Source organism: Triturus cristatus, chromosome 1_1, assembly GCF_964204655.1.
Source record: "Triturus cristatus chromosome 1_1, aTriCri1.1, whole genome shotgun sequence".
Lineage (NCBI taxonomy): Eukaryota > Metazoa > Chordata > Amphibia > Caudata > Salamandridae > Triturus > Triturus cristatus.
The window spans coordinates 41,389,453-41,406,570 of NC_140579.1; the positions used below are offsets into that span (position 1 = coordinate 41,389,453).

The following is a 17,118-nucleotide window of genomic DNA, read 5'->3' on the forward strand; positions in this document are numbered from 1 at the left end:
CAGTTCGGATGAGAACGGCTGGCCGTTATCTGAGTAGACAACACGTGGTAAACCGTACCGTGGGAAGAATTCTCGAACTAACTGTTTGGCAGTAGTCGGGGCAGTGTAATCTGAAACCGGGTAGGCTTCTGTCCAACGGGAAAGAGCACAGACAACTACGAGAACATATTTGAATCCTCGACATCGTTCCATCTGGATATAATCCATCTGGAGGACTTCAAAAGGGTGATCAGGAGGCTGAAATCCACCCTGTTCTACGGGAATGCTTTTACCTGGGTTAAACTGACAACATATCATACAGGTACGAACTTTTTGTTTAGCTGCTGCTCGTAAATGTTTGTTGAACCAGATGTGTTGAATGCTGTCTAGCATAGCTTTCTCTCCTAGGTGTGCTGGACTATGTATTGTGTTAATGATGACTTGAACCATGGAGTCGGGAAGAAACCATATAGATTTTTCCTTCGTCATCCATCCTTGATCCGTTTGGATCCCTCCTAATTCAGTCCATTTCTTTATTTCTTCTGGTGTAGCATGTGTCTGTATGTCAATTACATCAAGAGCGGGATCCTTAACTGTCATACACTGTGTTGGTGTCGGGACTATTGTCTTTGTCATGTCAGTTGTGTGAGTTTGAGCAGTCTGTTTAGCTGTTCTGTCAGCTAGGTCATTACCCTGAGAAATGATATCAGTAACTTTCGTATGTGCTTTGCATTTCATAATCGATATTGCAATGGGTAGATGAATTGCCTCTAATAAAGCATGAATGAGGGGTCCGTGTTGGATGTGGGCACCGTGAGAAGTTAAATAACCTCTCTCTCGCCACAGCACGCTGAAGTCATGTACAACTCCGAATGCATAACGTGAATCTGTGTATATATTGACTTTCTTATTTGTGGCTTGAATACAGGCTTGTGTCAGAGCGATGAGCTCTGCTGCTTGAGCTGACAAAGTGTAAATACAATTTGTTTCAATAATCTCAGTGTCCGTTGTGACTGCATACGCGGCCACTAACTCTCCTGTACTTGTTCTCATGCATGAACCATCTACATAAAATGTCAGATCTGGATCTGACAATGGGATGTCTGTCAAGTCTTGTCTGGGTTTTGTCGTGATAGTAATGACTTCAATACAATCATGTGCTAGTGGGTCTGTTCCATTTACTGGCAAAAGTGTGGCAGGATTTAATGTATTACACCGTCTGATTTCTATGTGTGGCTGGAACAATGTCAATTCGTAACCAGTAAGTCTTGCTATAGTCAAGTGTTGTGTTTGCGTTCGGTTCAGAAGAACCTCTACTGCATGTGGTACTTGTACTGTCAATGGATGTCCTAACTCTATGGCATCGCTTTGTCTGATCGCTAAAGCTGTCGCTGCCACTGATTTCAGGCACGCAGGCAGAGCCTGAGCTACGGGATCTAATGTACTGGAAAAATAAGCACATGGTTTGTGTGATCCTGCTTGTTCCTGAGTGAGTACTGACAAAGCAGTACCTTTGCGTTCTGTAACAAAGAGTGTAAAATGTTTATTGTAACATGGTGTTGCTAAAACAGGTGCTTGACATAAAGCTTTCTTTAAGCTTTCAAAGGCTTGTGTATGTTCTTGAGTCCAAGGGAGGACAGTCGATGTGGCTGCCTCCTGTGTCGTCAACTGAATGAGTGGTTTTGCTAGAAATGCGTATTGAGGGATCCACTGCCTACAGTATGAAGTGAGGCCTATAAAAGCCCTCACCTCCTTTTGTGTCTTGGGTGGTGGCATGTTAGCTATTAACTGGATGCGATCGGGTGTAAGCTGTCTTCCCTCCTTGGACAGCGAGTGCCCAAGATAAACAACTTGCTGGACACAGAATTGCAGCTTAGAAGGGGACACCTTGTGCCCCTTTTCGGCCAGAAATTGTAAAACCGTCAGTGATGCTTTTTCACATTCAGGCTCGCTTCGAGCAGTGATCAGCAGATCATCGACATATTGAAGCAGGGCAGTGTTGACTGGCATATGAATACTGTCAAGTTCTCGTTTGAGTGCTTGGCTATAGATGCTGGGGCTTTCTGTGAATCCTTGAGGTGCGCGTGTGAATTTAAAACTTCGTCCATTTAAACTGAACCCGAACAAGTATTGACTTTCCGGATCGATTGGGACGCTAAAGAAAGCATTCTTGAGATCAATTACAGTAAAGAACGTTGCTCCTGAATCGATAGCTGTCAGTAATGAAGAGATATCTGGGACCACGGGATATTGTGGTACAATGCATTTATTTAATTCGCGCAGATCAATAACTAATCGATATACTGGCGGAGCTTTTGGATCCGTTCTTTTGAGAATCGGAATTATCGGGGAATTACATACATTTGAGTCGGTTTCCACAACCACTCCTTGTGCAATGAGCTCGTCAATGATTTGCAGTAAAGCCACTACAGCATCTGGTGGTAATTTGTATTGTCGCATTCGTGGTAGTACCACTCCTGCTTTTAATGTGACTCGATATGGTGTAATGTTCATGCAACCAACATCAGTGGGGCCTTGTGCCCATAAATGTGTAGGTAAATTCTGCAGTCGGTGATCCATGTCTCTGGACACATAGTGACCTTTGAAGTCACGTAAAAATAATCTTACTCCTTTCGGAGAACAACATATTATGGCTCCTAGAGCTTTCAAAGTTTTTATACCTAACAGGTTTTCTGGACATGATTTAGTAAGCAATAGATCTGTAGTTCGTGTCAATGGACCAACCGTGAGTGGAAGGGGTTGCGATACTTCATTAATGATAGGCTTTCCTGAGAATCCAAGGGAAATATTCTGTGAGCCTGAGAGGGGTGCCCCTGGAACTTCACTGCGTCGTATGGTTGTTCTGCTTGCCCCTGTATCAAGTAAAAACTTTCTGTCTTGGCCTAATAGTTCACTATGTACATAAGGTCCCTCTTGGTCTACAGGAACCTCAATAAGGGGTAAGCCAACTTCCCTCTCTAGGCTGTTTCATGTGTATCGTTGATAATCGGGATAATCTGTTTGTGCATACTGATACATCTGTTGCGTTGTTGCGTGCGTGGCAGCAATAGGCTGCTGCTGTGTTGTAACTACGATCTGTGGTGGAGCTGGCATAGATTGTGGAGCTGGCATAGATTGTGCATGCTGAGGGATTTGTTGTTGGTTCTGATCCTGTCTAGGTGGACGTGGTCTTTCCTGGGTTCTACCTGTGGCGATATTATGTTTCAAGACTGCACAATCGTGTATATAATGACCTGGTTGTTTACAATAGTTGCATGTCCCTTTTGCAGGACCTGTGGTATCACCCTTTTTATGACCGTCAGCTGGAACTGACTGTGCCACAAACATTTTCATTTTCGTGTCTTTCATACGTCTTTGTTCATGTTCTTGTTCCTCTCTAATTCTATTGTGATGATATTGCAACATTTGTAACATTTGTGACGGGGTGTTACCTTGCCAGGTACTCTCGAATTTCAATACTCTATTCTTAACTTGGGGCAGGGAATTTTCAACTAATTTTGTCACAAACAGATGTGGATATGACTCGCTACTTGCTTTTATGCCACTATTTATACCAAAACATTTTTCGAATCGGGAATAGAAATCACTAGTGTCTTCATCTTGCTTTTGTTTACAGGCTGAGATTGCACCCCAGTCTTCCTTTTTCGTAGTTAATAAACGTGGCAGTACCTGCACTAGTAATCCTGGTAATGCTTTAGTCTTGTCCCCAAGCCCTGACCCTGCAGCTCGGGCCTTTTCTTCGTTTTCTAATGCTGTCCAATCTATCTTTTGGTCTCCCACCTCCCAATCCTTTTCTTTGAGTTTTTCGTAGACACCAGCAGGCATTAGTACTTTTAATATTTTCATAATGTCGGGGTAGGTATACTCCCCCATGAGTAACATGTCTTTGATCTCACGGTGGAAACCCGCTGGGTCTTTGTCATGGCTAGGTACTACTTTCTTCATTTCTAATAATTCAATTTTAGTTATAGGTGTGTACACAAATACTCGTTGGAAATTATTGCCGTCGCCTCTAATTGGGTGCACTTCGCGTAAGGGATTCTGTCTGTCCATGTAATACGTCGTTCTTTCCTTGATGGGAAGTGAGACATGTTCTGGGCATACGAAAACAATATACTGGTTTCTGAATTCTAGAATTTCTTTAATTAAATCAGTACCTGAACCTCTCCATCTATTCGTGAGTAATTCAGTCAATATGTCAGGTAAGGGACCAGGATCGGAGTGTTGGCTTTTATATAATATAAGGAGTTGTTGAATCATGTATATACCAGCTAAACGCTGTTCGTCTGGGGTAAGGTTCAAAAACGTGTGTGCTAGTGCATCATCACTGTATTTTCCGGGACTGTCAGCCCATAGGACTGCTGACCTGGCTAATTCTTGTTCGTCCATAGAATCGAGCATATGATACCCCCTTCGTTCTCGGAGTAAATTATCAGCAGCTTGAAATAGGTGTTCAGGAGACCTTATATTTATTATAGGGGTTTGGAAATTTCTGTTACATTCTGGGCGTGTCGGACGTATTGGATCATTAAAACATCTGGTATTATTATGAGGTCTTCCTCTACCTACATAAGCAATCGTTTCTAATTGTCCTGCGGCTATTTCTGATTCTTGCTCCTCCTCTCCCTCTGATTCAATTCTGTCTGCTTCTCGTCTTTCTTTATGTATTCGCTCTACTTCCTTGCGGATCTTTCGGTACATGGCGACTATACATCCCTGTTTATCATGTTTCTCTTCCGATATATTCTGACCCCATTTGGCAAGTTTTTGCATGGTATCATGATCTGCCTCAGGCCTGTCTTGGTTCCTGATCACGCAGTTTATAAAAAATCGTAGTAGTTGTTTTTTGTACATCCACTTTCTGGTATTCCATAGCTTCGCTAATACTTTCAGGGCCGCGCCCTGTTTGGACAAAGTGATATATATTGTCTAGGTGTTCAACCATTCCTGGTATCGTCAGTAAATACAATGTAGCTCGTCGTATACGTAGTGATGACAGTAGCAGTCTGTCCTGCCTACCTGGCACTGGATCATATCTACAATCCACAAGCTGTTCTTTAAACATGTCGGTTGTTGCTAGTTGGGGTGTACGTTGGAGTGCTAAATCTCTAAGGGTCTGTTTATTTCGTGGCGGTGTGGCAAACATGTCTGTCGTACCTCCTGTAGCACCATCTGAGGTGCTGGGCAAGAAAGGATTTGTTGGATGTAAAATAGAAATTGTAGATGCGGGAAAAGCGGTAGAAACGGACGGACCTGCGGGAATGGGTGTAGGAGTTTGTTGTTGCGGGGATACAGTCGGATGGTCTTGGCGTTGAACACCATCAGCAAGCGGTCTGTGTGGTGTGGTATTAGCATATTCGGGAGCTACGTCATCTAAATAGGAGGAAAGGAAAACATCTTTTGCTGTTTTGGGATGCCCTTTTGGATGTGCTTTTATCGGGAGTAATGGAGGTGGCAAGTCTTTCGGTATTTCCGGGATAGCCTTAGGTAACCCTTCGGCCAGAAGAGGATACATACCATTCACAAGGGTATTTCTTTGTCTGTCTACTTGTTCTGATTTTACTCGAGTACCTTCCTCGATTAATAGATTTTCTCGGGCTTTATTTGAATTCTCCTTACTTTTCTCTTCCTGTCTGAGTGCTTTTTCTGTACGTCTATATGATTCTTTACGCCATAATTCAATGGCATCTTTCTGTGACTGTCTGGCTTTCTTTTTCCATAATTCTTCTTCTACTCTCATGATGCAATCTGCATCCCAGGTCCCAGCTGCGGGCCACCTCTGACTTTCTGGTAATTCCTTGGTGTAGTCCACCCATAAATCAAGAAATAATACGGCGTCTAGGCCATGCTTATGATACATAAAGTACCCTGGAGTGTCCCTAGGAGGAATGGGAACAGCTTCTTCGAGTACCCCTTTTCTAGTTTTGATCTGTCTTAATTTCGAAAAGAGCGGCATTTTGAGATCTGGTTACTTAATCTTGAACACACTTAATACAATAAACACAATAATGAACAGTCATTCACACCACAACATGTAGAACGTATTTAAAACATTTAACATTTAACATTTAACGAACAATGATGACTAATAGGAAACTAGTTACTGGCATAATACTAACACTGGATGATACTTAATTTTATATACAAGACATACTAGATATACTGCTAAACAGTACAGATACACTGCTGAAACAGTGCAGACCGGATTTGTGTACCCAAACCCGTCTTGACCGGCACAAACTATGTGCACGTGTAAATGCCTCCCCGGCAATGGTACTCACCGGGTAGCACGGAACGGAAGGCCTCGGAACTGAACTGGACTGGACCGGACTGGACTGGACTCGACTCGACGCGGAACTTCGGAACCTGGTGGGCCTCTGTATACCTCGGATCTTGCTCTCTCAGCTAGGCTCTGGTCGGGATACTTCGCACTTCTCACCGCCTTGTCTGGGTGTTGATCGCAGCCTCAGTCACCCCCGCTTGGCAGGAGGGAGATACAGGAAATCCTGCGGGCACGCGTTGTTGTCCGTCCAGCTGTGGCAGGAGACCGGGCCTGCAACGCACCTCCGGCGCGTGAGATGAGAAAGTGTCCCTGTTCGGGCGCCATTTTATGTGGTAAATATTTTAATTACCTGTACTATTTTTGATGCGGTAAATCTAGTAAGAATAACTCAGTAAAATAAGAGGCAGAATCCGTGGTATTAGAGGTTCTGAAAGGGCTTTATTCCTCTACAAAGGAATTACAGTTCGAACTGCAGGCATCATATTCCATCACCACGGGGGTTCAGGAAGGGAAGGCAATACATTATTGACAGGTAATCGTTTTTATATGAAAAGAATTACATTAAGACAGATGCAAGAGGCGTAACAGCTGATAATAGAGATAACAATACACATACGTAATAAAAAGGGCGTACATTTGGGCGTAACTAGAAACGTCATTATACATGATGTCACAAATGGGTGGATCCATAAGAGAATCCTGCAATGTCAGCAGAAATAATTGACAGAGATGCGCGCGCAGCCGCATGACGTGTGATTGACGTGCAACTAGGGGGTGAAGGGGACTTGACATTTAGCTCTACATGTGGAGACAGAAGTCTGGGGGGTCAAGTCAACCTAATCCCAAATCATATCTAACATCCTATGTTTAAAGAACTGTGTTATCCAAAAGGAAAGGTCTCTCGGACGAAATCTATTCTATACTGACTGTTAGTGCGTGTACAAGCGTCTAAGTGTCTACATGAGATGCGAGGGGGCAGGAATCTTCCATGGTAACAGGGGCTATGAGTTACTTGCATGAGGACAGAGAAGCCGGGCCCTTTGCTCTGTAGCTGGAAGGATGTTTACCTAAACTACTAGACAGGAATGCATTGGATGAGGAGCGGAGCAGATAATCTTGAAGGTGAAATACAGCTTTTGGCAGGCAAACAGGCCGAGTCAGGCACCGTTAGCCGCGCAGGGAATAGGACAAAGTTCATGGATACAGATGCGAGCTCAGACTGGAGCTGTCAAAGGTAGAAGGCAGGAAAAGGCTTGATGGCAGAATTCAGGGCCTACTCGCCTGAACTGCAAAATGGAGTAAATGAACCATATAAAGTCGGTGGCCTTTCATACTTAGGAATGGAATATCCGGCCCATTCATGGCGGATCTGAAAGAGGACATGTTGACGGTGGACGCACATGTGTTTGCGTCTTCATAACTGGAACTGGAGGGAACATACATGTACTTATAGCATATACATGGAGCCGTTGGGGTCTAAGATAGGGGACATAACTGATCACAAAATTCATATTTCCTCACCCTACAAGTATTACTGACCGGATGTGAGGATAACAAGTGGACAAGGAAATTTCCAAATTTATTCAAAGAGGGTTTGGGTTGCCTCAAGAAATTTGAACATCAGATAATTTTAAAAGACGACGCCACACCCAAGGTACACAAAGTTCGCACTGTACCTCTAGCCTTGAGGGATAAATTGAAACATGAGCTGGAAAGATTGTGCAAGGAGGGTGTAATAGAGGAGATAGAGGCCTCAGAATGGTTAAGTCCCATTGTGATAGCGCACAAGCCTGGGGGAAATATTCGTATGTGTGTGGACTTGAGGGACCTGAATAAATGTATATGGGTAGACAGATATCCACTTCCCCACATCAATGAAATGCTATCTACAGTGGCTGGTGGGAAATGTTTTACGACATTAGATTTATCCAGCGCTTATCATCAAGTGCGTTTGAAGAAGGAATCGAGACATTTGACATCTTTTATAACACCAGAAGGCGCTTATCAATTTGTAAGAATGCCTTTCGGGTTAGCGTCAGCGTCTGCAGTTTTCCAGAGGGTAATGCAAACTATACTGAAGGGCATGGATAAAGTTTTGGTATTCCAAGATGATGTACTAGTATGGGGAAATGACAATGTTCAACATGATGCTACTTTGTTCAAAGTTTTGTCTAAATTGGAATCGGCTGGTCTAACCATTAGTTTACAGAAATGCAAGTTTGCTCAACCTTCTGTTGAATATTTAGGACACACAGTATCATGTGAGGGCATTAAGCCAAAGTTAATTTTAGTAACTGACTTAGAAAAAGCTCCTTCTCCCCGTGATAAAGAGCAATTGAGGTAATTTCTAGGTTTAGCCGAGTACTATTCCAAATTTGTGTATCATTTCTCCAATCTAGTACATCCATTACGCTGTCTGATGAAAAAAGGGGTACCTTTCATATGGTCTTTGGAATGTCAATCTGCATTCGTGAACATTAAGAAAGCTGTGGCCAATGCAACTGCGCTAAGTCCATTCAATCCTCAACATGATACGATGATCGTCACTGATGCCAGTGGATTTGGTTTGGGGGCTGTGCTGATGCAGAGGTGCAAAGGGAAGGAAAGAGTGGTAGCATTTGCCTCGCGAACTCTCAAAGGTGCTGAACCTTCTTATTCCTCCATAGAGAAGGAGGCCCTTGCTTTTTGGTGGGGTGTACAACATTTTAAGATCTATGTGTGGGGAACAAAATTTGAAATATACACGGATCATAAGCCGCTGATAGATGTTTTTACTACATCAGGAGCGGGAAGAGCTACTCCCCGAATAGCCAAGTGGTTATATCGGTTGCAAGAATTTTCATTTGACATAAAGTACATGCCGGGTGTAAGGAATGTCTATGCAGACTGCTTATCCCGCTTGCCTGTAACCAAAGATGAGGTTGATTCTTACGTGGATGAGGAATGGATGGTAGCAAGTATTGAGGAAGTGTGCAAAGCCATTACAAAGCAGGAATGGCTGGATGCAATTGCTTCGGATGCAGACATGATGGAGGTAATAAAACATTTACCTACGTCCTTCGGATGAAAGTTGGCTGAATCGGTGAAAAGCTTTAAGGAGGTATGGGAGGAATTGTCTGTGGTTGACGGCATTGTAAGGAGATGCGATAAGTTAGTAGTTCCATGTTCATTGAGAACACGGTTGATGGAGCTATTACATGAAGGCCATGGTGGCATGTCAGCGGTAAAAAGGAAGGCCAGGAAGGATTTTTGGTGGCCAGGGATGGACAGAGATATTGAGACGTTTGTGAGAGAATGTATTTCCTGCACATGCAGTGATAAATCTCACGTCTTGAGAGAAACCCCTATAACTCCCATCAAATTACCGGGTGGACCATGGGAGAGATTAGGTATAGATATATGTGGCCCGTTTGATTGTCTTCCACCATCAGAAAGATATGCCATTGTCATGATGGATTATTATTCAAAATGGCCTGAAGTGGCATTTGTAAGGGAGGTCAAATCTAGTACCGTAATTTCATTCTGTGATGAGGTGTTTAGGAGAGAGGGTAGTCCTGCGGAGGTGTTGTCGGACAATGGGCCCCAATTTACTTCTGAGGAATTCAGTGATTTTCTTGGTAGAATGGGCATAAGGCATTTGAAAACTCCGGTATATCATCCTAGGGGTAATGGATTAGTAGAACGCTTCCACCGAGTTTTGGGGGATTGTATACAATTGTGTCTATCTGCCAATAAGAATTGGAAAATTGAGGTAAAAAATTTACTTTGGAATTACAGAACCACTCCCCATTCGGTGACTGGGGAGACCCCGTTCAAATTACTCAAGGGACGAGAACCTAGCTCTATCTCAGTACCGGCGTGGATGGGAAGAAGTGGTAAGAAAAGTACAAAAATCTCTGAAGTGCGTGCCAAAGTTGAAAGGTATCAAAAGGCTTACCAGAAGAGGCATAATGACAAATTAACCAGGGCTACTGTGGTTATTAGAAAAGGGGATGTGGTGAGGTCTTGTTCTGGAGGCATGACTAAAAAGGGTGGGTCAAAGTATTCTGATCCAAAGGAAGTGATAAATGTGAGAGGAGATTCAGTAGAGCTTTCGGATGGTAAATGGTGGAACACACGAAGGATTACAAAGTGCATTGAGACAGAAGTGAAAGTGTGGTTGGATAAGAATACTCATTGCAACAAAACTCAAGAGGTTCCTGTAAGGTCCAAAAGGAAACTAAGTGAGCGTGTGAAACATAAACCCAAGAAGTTAGAGGATTATTTGTGTGATTGAGGTGGTCATTTTGAAAAGGGTTAAGTTCTTCTAGTAGGTATGATAATTCTAAAATGTTTATGGATAATGAAAATTTTTAGATGTAGCAATTGTAAAAAAAAAAAAAAAAAATTGTGTTGAATGTTTAAATGGGGAGATGTGTTATATTTCATGTATGGGGATCTCTGATGTATTTCTTGTTGTCATGCAATCCACAGTTTCCTAGCAACGGAGTTTCACTGGGGATTCTAGATTGTGGATTCCTCAGAGAGACTGGGCTGTGGAGCAGGGAGGATACATCTGGGGGTCTATGCTCTTCACTGGAATAAATCTACTTATCATCTACCTTGGAGGTGTCCTGTGATCCTTAAAACCCCCTACAACAGAAAGCATTTCACACAGATAAGACTCCTGTCACCCCACATGGGAACCTCACCTCACATATTAGGTGTCTAAGCCTGACAGCACCGTGAGGCCCTGTAATTGTAATACAGCGCTGTACAGATCTGTGTCACAACATGCATGCTGCACATGTCATACATACAGATGGAGTCCAGATATGACAAACTACTCAGAGTCAGAAGGTAGTATCAGCCACTCTCCTCTCTGAGTTTGAGGCAACATCTACCCCACTACTATACTCGTCTGCCACAACCCTTTAGTAGTGTCATGGGCTGGTCATCGGAGGGAGATCTATTTGGGTTAAAAGCGGGGCCACTCTGCGTGCATCTCAATCTGCTCTGCTCTGCTTGAGAGCAAGGGGGCTCCTGGTGCGGGTCTCCTGCACGAGAAGATAACCCCGGCACGGATAGTAAAAGGAAACCAGTTTGTCACATGGACACTGCGCCGAAACCTTTGCCGCTACTCTTCACAGTCTCGATCTAACTGCTGCCATGCTTGGGGTCGGTGTCTGTTTTCTTGGCTGCCTGTTCCTTGTTGCAGACTCTGCATCAGTGTATTCCCTGCTCTCTCACTAATCCTGCCTGTTCCCAGCTGCAGCCCTGGATTAGGTCGGTGCCTGCTCCCTCTTGCAGACCCTCTAAAGGGCAGGTGTCTGTTCTCTTTTTCTGGCAGCTTGCTTGACACAGACCCCTTTATGAGCCTGTTGCCTGTTTTCTCTTGCAGACCCCGTAAGAGGCTGGTGTCTGATTCCTTTTTCAGACCTTGTAAAGGGTTGGAACCTGCTCTGTTGCAGACTCTCTGCGGACAACAGCCTGACTCCTGGCCTAGACCCTGAAAGGGCTTTATGTCTGCGCTCACTCTCTCTCGCTGCCTGTTTAATGTCTTCTACTCTGCATGGTGTCTGCTGTCTGTTCTCTATCACAGACCCTGTATGAAGCTGGTACCTGCTCTCTCCCTGTGACTGTGTGTTCTCCATCAGACACCCTGTATGAGTCTGATACATGCTCTCAATATGTATGTTCTGTGTCACAGAGGCTGGCACCTGTTCTCTTGCAATGACTGTCTGTTCTCTGTGGCAAACCCTGTATGGGGCACGTGTTTGCTGTCACTTTGGCACTCTGTTTCTCTGTCACAGACCCTTTATGAGGCTGGTTGCTGTCCTGTTGTGCCTGTCTGTTCTCTTTCGGAGAACCTGTAGGAGTCTGATACCTGCTCTATCATTATGTCTGTTCTCTGTCACCATCCCTGTAGGAGGCTGGTACCTGCTCTCTTCCTGTGTCTGTTCTCTGTCACAGACCATGTACACATTTGGTGCCCGCTCTCTCATTTTGGTTGTGTGCTCTCTGTCACAGACCCTGCTTGGGGTTGGTACCTGCACTCTTCCTGTGTCTGTCTGTTCTTTGTCACATACCCTGCCTGGGGTTGGTGCCTGCAGTCTTCCTTTGTCTGTTCTCTGTCACAGACTTCCTGGGGTTGGTGCCTGCACTCCTCCAGTGTCTGTCTGTGCTCTGTCACAGACCCTGCTTGGGGTTGGTGCCTGCACTCTTCCTGTGTCTGTCTGTTCTTTGTCACAGACCCTGCCTGGGGTTGGTGCCTGCACTCCTCCAGTGTCTGTCTGTTCTCTGTCACAGACCCTGCTTGGGGTTGGTACCTGCACTCTTCCTGTATCTGTCTGTTCTCTGTCACAGACCCTGGCTTGGGTTGGTGCCTGCTCTCTTCCTGTGTCTGTTCTCTGTCACAGACCCTCCCTGGGGTTGGTGCCTGCACTCCTCCTGTCTCTGTTTGTTCTCTGTCACAGACCCTGCCTGGGGTTGGTGCCTGCTTCTTCCTGTGTCTGGTTGTTCTCTGTCACAGACCCTGCCTGGGGTTGGTGCCTGCACTCCTCCAGTGTCTGCCTGTTCTCTGTCACAGACCCTGCCTGGGGTTGGTGCCTGCACTCCTCCAGTGTCTGTCTGTTCTCTGTCACAGACCCTGCCTGGGTTTGGTACCTGCTCTCTTCCTGTGTCTGTTCTCTGTCACAGACCCTGCATGTGGCTGGCACCTGTATAGAACGAGGTCCTGATATGTTTATTCAGTCAATGAGATGTAGATGTAACACATTCATGAACGGAGCCAAAACACTGACACCTTTGTCTGTGTCCTTCTCTGTGATCCTTAGGGCTGGTGCTTACAATCTGGATTTGTGTGGCTGATAATTACATTATTAATATATGACTGGTACGTACCATATGGGTCCATGTGGCAGGTGCTGTAGTGACTCTGTTTTGTAAGTAAGACCGCACTCTACTGATCCTCACTCATTTCTTGCGCTCTCATCCCTGCAGGCAAAACTTCAAGAGTGGCTGCGTCTCCTGAAGAAAGAGGAGGAATATATTCTGGAGTCTAAAGTCAAGGAAGAGGAACAATATAAAACCATGAGGGTGAGTGGCTGCAGTGAGTGCTGTGTCTCTGTGTGTCTGTATATGTCCATGCCCATGTCTTTTTGTGGCCTCTTAGAGTTCAAGAACACAGAGGCTGATGAGTCACCCTACAAACTGGGTCATGGTCCCCACCAAATAAATATACTGACCGGAGTCACTGCACTTGGATATTGGGGGTGAAATCGGCCATGGGCTCATCCTAAAAAATACTTAAAATCAAGAATTACTTTTCTGACCTTAAAGTAGTACTTACATGGTGTGTATATGTGTGCACAGGTGTCGCATTGTGTGGCTGTGAGTATGTACCAGTATGTGTGTGTGTGCATATGTGTGTGTGTGTGTGTGTAGGTTCATGCTTAGGTGTACGTGTCTAAGTGTGTGTTCATGTATGGATGGTCCTGGAGTTATCTTTGGGAGTGCATGCATGTCTGCGCATCTCTATGTCTGTCTTTTTTATGGGCTTGGATTAGTGCTTGTGTGTGTCTGCATATGCATATATAGATTTTGAGACACAGAGTATGTAAATACATGTGCTTGTCTATGTGCATGTGTGGTTGAGGGTTGTGTATGCTTTAATCTGGATTTAGTGGCTGTGGGCTTTACTTGCATATGTGAGGGCCTGCCTATGGGTTTGTATATCTCAATGAGCGGTGGCATTTGTGAGTGTGCAAATACATGTGTGCATCTGTGTATGTATATGCATAAGTCTGGAGTTACACAACAGTGAGATTTTATATGCATCTGTGGGTGAGTATATATATATATATATATATATATATATTCACTGAAAAAACCTTAGGTTTCACACACGTTATAGTTAGGAATTGGCATTTAAAAAACCTTGCAAATTCACTGAAAAAACCAGAGGTTTCACACACGTTATAGTTAGCTGGACATTTTACTCGTAAAAAACCAATGACATTCCCCCGTTATAGTTAGTTCAGCTAACTATAACTCGCGCGCCCGCAATCCACTGCTGATGACGTCACATATTACATCACTCATGACATGGTCAGTGACATGACTGATGACATCACTGATGACATCTCAAATGACATCACTGATGACATCACTGATGACATCATCCTTGTGATAGAGTAGCACATCTTCTCACACTCTAATATAACCTTTGATACACCGACTAAAAATGTAAGAGTTCCATTCTCAAAACCATACATACTGCAATACCAATAACTACATACACAATTAATAACTCTTAGGTCTACATACACCTCCACACACTCACCTGTACAGTCACTCATACTTACAGTCACTTCATACAAAAGTATCATATGAATTTATACACACACATATATAGACACTCACACACTACAAATCATCCATAGAGGTGCTCTCACACTTACTCAATCATGCAAATAATCACACTCCCATTTACTCACCTAGGCAGTGAAACACACTCAAGTTCACTTACTTATAAAAATAGTATCACATTCTTACGCTCTTATACAATCATTGATACAAGCACACACTCATCCATACAGCCACTCTCACAATCACACACTCTCACATATACCCACTTATATACTCTTACACTCATATATACTGCCTTTCACATATGTAGTTAGTCACACGTGCCACTAAGATATACATTCAATCCCTAACACACCCATACATGCATTTATCCAACCATACAGTCCGTCACAGATGCACTCTTAAAACCATGCACCCATAGAATCACCCACTCACACATCTATGCATAGAATGACACACAACCTACCCACACAAACACTCATGAACCCATACAGATACTCACACAAGCAATCAATAACTCATATAGACACTCATATAGCTGTTCTCAAAACCATGCAGCCACTTATACACCAACATACAGACACATACATACATTTACACAGTTTACTCACTAGTCTGCAGTAAGATACATTTAATGACTAACTTAAAGAATCATGTTATGCACCACAGAAAATCATCCATTTACATACTTGTACACCCACTCATTCTTAAACAGGCCTTTCCCTATATATATTAAACATATTGAAATTTTTCAAAAACACATACTCACTAGATGATGTCATCAGTGATGTCATCAGTGATGTCATTTGAGATGTCATCAGTGATGTCATGAGTGATGTCACTGACCATGTCATGAGTGATGTAATATGTGACGTCATCAGCAGTGGATTGCGGGCGCGCGAGTTATAGTTAGCTGAGCTAACTATAACGGGGGAATTTCATTGGTTTTTTACGAGTAAAATGTCCAGCTAACTATAACGTGTGTGAAACCTCTGGTTTTTTCAGTGAATTTGCAAGGTTTTTTAAATGCTAATTCCTAACTATAACGTGTGTGAAACCTATGGTTTTTTCAGTGAATTTCAATGGTTTTTTAAATGCTAATTTTTTATTTTTTTATTATATTTTTGAAATATTTCTTTTTAAAAAACTTCCCTATGTATACATTTATATATTATCTGTATCCTTTAATTTGGTGTGGCTTATTTTTTTTTAAAGTTTTATTTAATTTAAAGTTGAACAGCATAGTTAATATCGTCTATTAAGTTATGTCCATTTTTTTATTTTTTATATAAATTCTTGGGGTGCGCGCTCAGAGCGCGCACCTAGTACTTTTGCGTAAATTTTTCATGAATTCCGGCGTACGTTATTTACGTACACATACATACGTATTACTGCGCGCTCGGAGCGCGCACCTAGTACGCATGCGTACGTATGCACGCTTACGTGCGTCGTACGTACTCCACGCGGTACACTTCCGTATACGCGTAGAGTACGCGTGCTGACGTTTACGCATACGCGCGTGCTGCGTATGCGCGTTACGTACGCGCATAGTACGTAAGCACATGCGCGCATACGCGTTCGCGCATGCGTAATTGTACCGTGCGCGCAGGGAGCTTGCTCGGTGCGCGCACCTCGGGGTATGTGATGAATAAAACAACACTTCTAATTGGTTTTCATTACTTTCAGTTTCAGATTGTTTCAACACCACACCCAATCCCCTCATGGCAAGTCATGTGATCCAGAAACATCACTTTTCATTGGTTCAAAGTACTTTCACTTCCAGATTCTTTCAAAATCACACCCACCCCCCTCATTGTTAGTTCTGATTCCCTAGGAGAAGGAGCTAATCTGTGTGTTGAGATACAATGGCAGAGCAGCAGCCATCTTCTGAGAGTGAGCAGAACACTCTTGAGAGACAGAGGCAGAGGAAGCAGAAAGACTCCTTTATATGGCAGTTTTTCACTTTTCCAGAGGGACAAAAGAAGGTGAATGCACCAAAGGTCACCTGCAAACTGTGTCAGTGCGTCTTGTCACGTGGGAATCCTAACAAGAAGTATTCTTTTAGTATTCATACTATGACGAGGCACGTTGAGAAAATGCATCCAGTGACTTTTCGTCGAGCTTCTGGAGCAAATCCTCCACCTGCTCAGCTGACGACATCTGCAGCAGCTCAGCCGAGCACATCTTCGGCAGCTCAGGCAAGCACTTCTTCTGCAGTGGTGCCTTCACCTTCTACCACACCTCTGGATATTCGTCCTTGTTTTTTGAGGATGAGTACTCACTGCATGGATTGTGGTCGTCTTATTACTTTGGGTGAGAGCAGTATTGATCTCATTCAAAGAAAATTTGAGGAGCATCCTTGCGAGAGGCCATAATTTTCTTATTTTTTTTTTTCGTTTTTCTCTTCCTCTGTCCCTACATTAACTCAAGGGCTCTTTTTAGAGCCACCTAAAATCAAAACACCACAACTTGTTTTTTACAATCTA

The 17,118-nt window shown here is 43.6% G+C and overlaps 1 pseudogene across 1 annotated transcript in view; it reads left to right on the forward strand.

The window, feature by feature from the left end:
* Nucleotides 1-17,118, forward strand: part of LOC146869309 (E3 ubiquitin-protein ligase TRIM39-like) — a 94,344-nt pseudogene that overhangs the window by 13,500 nt on the left and 63,726 nt on the right. Inside the window, exon 2 of the transcript XR_014979798.1 lies at nucleotides 13,265-13,360. The product of XR_014979798.1 is annotated as an E3 ubiquitin-protein ligase TRIM39-like (transcript). The remainder of the gene's footprint in view (nucleotides 1-13,264; nucleotides 13,361-17,118) is intronic.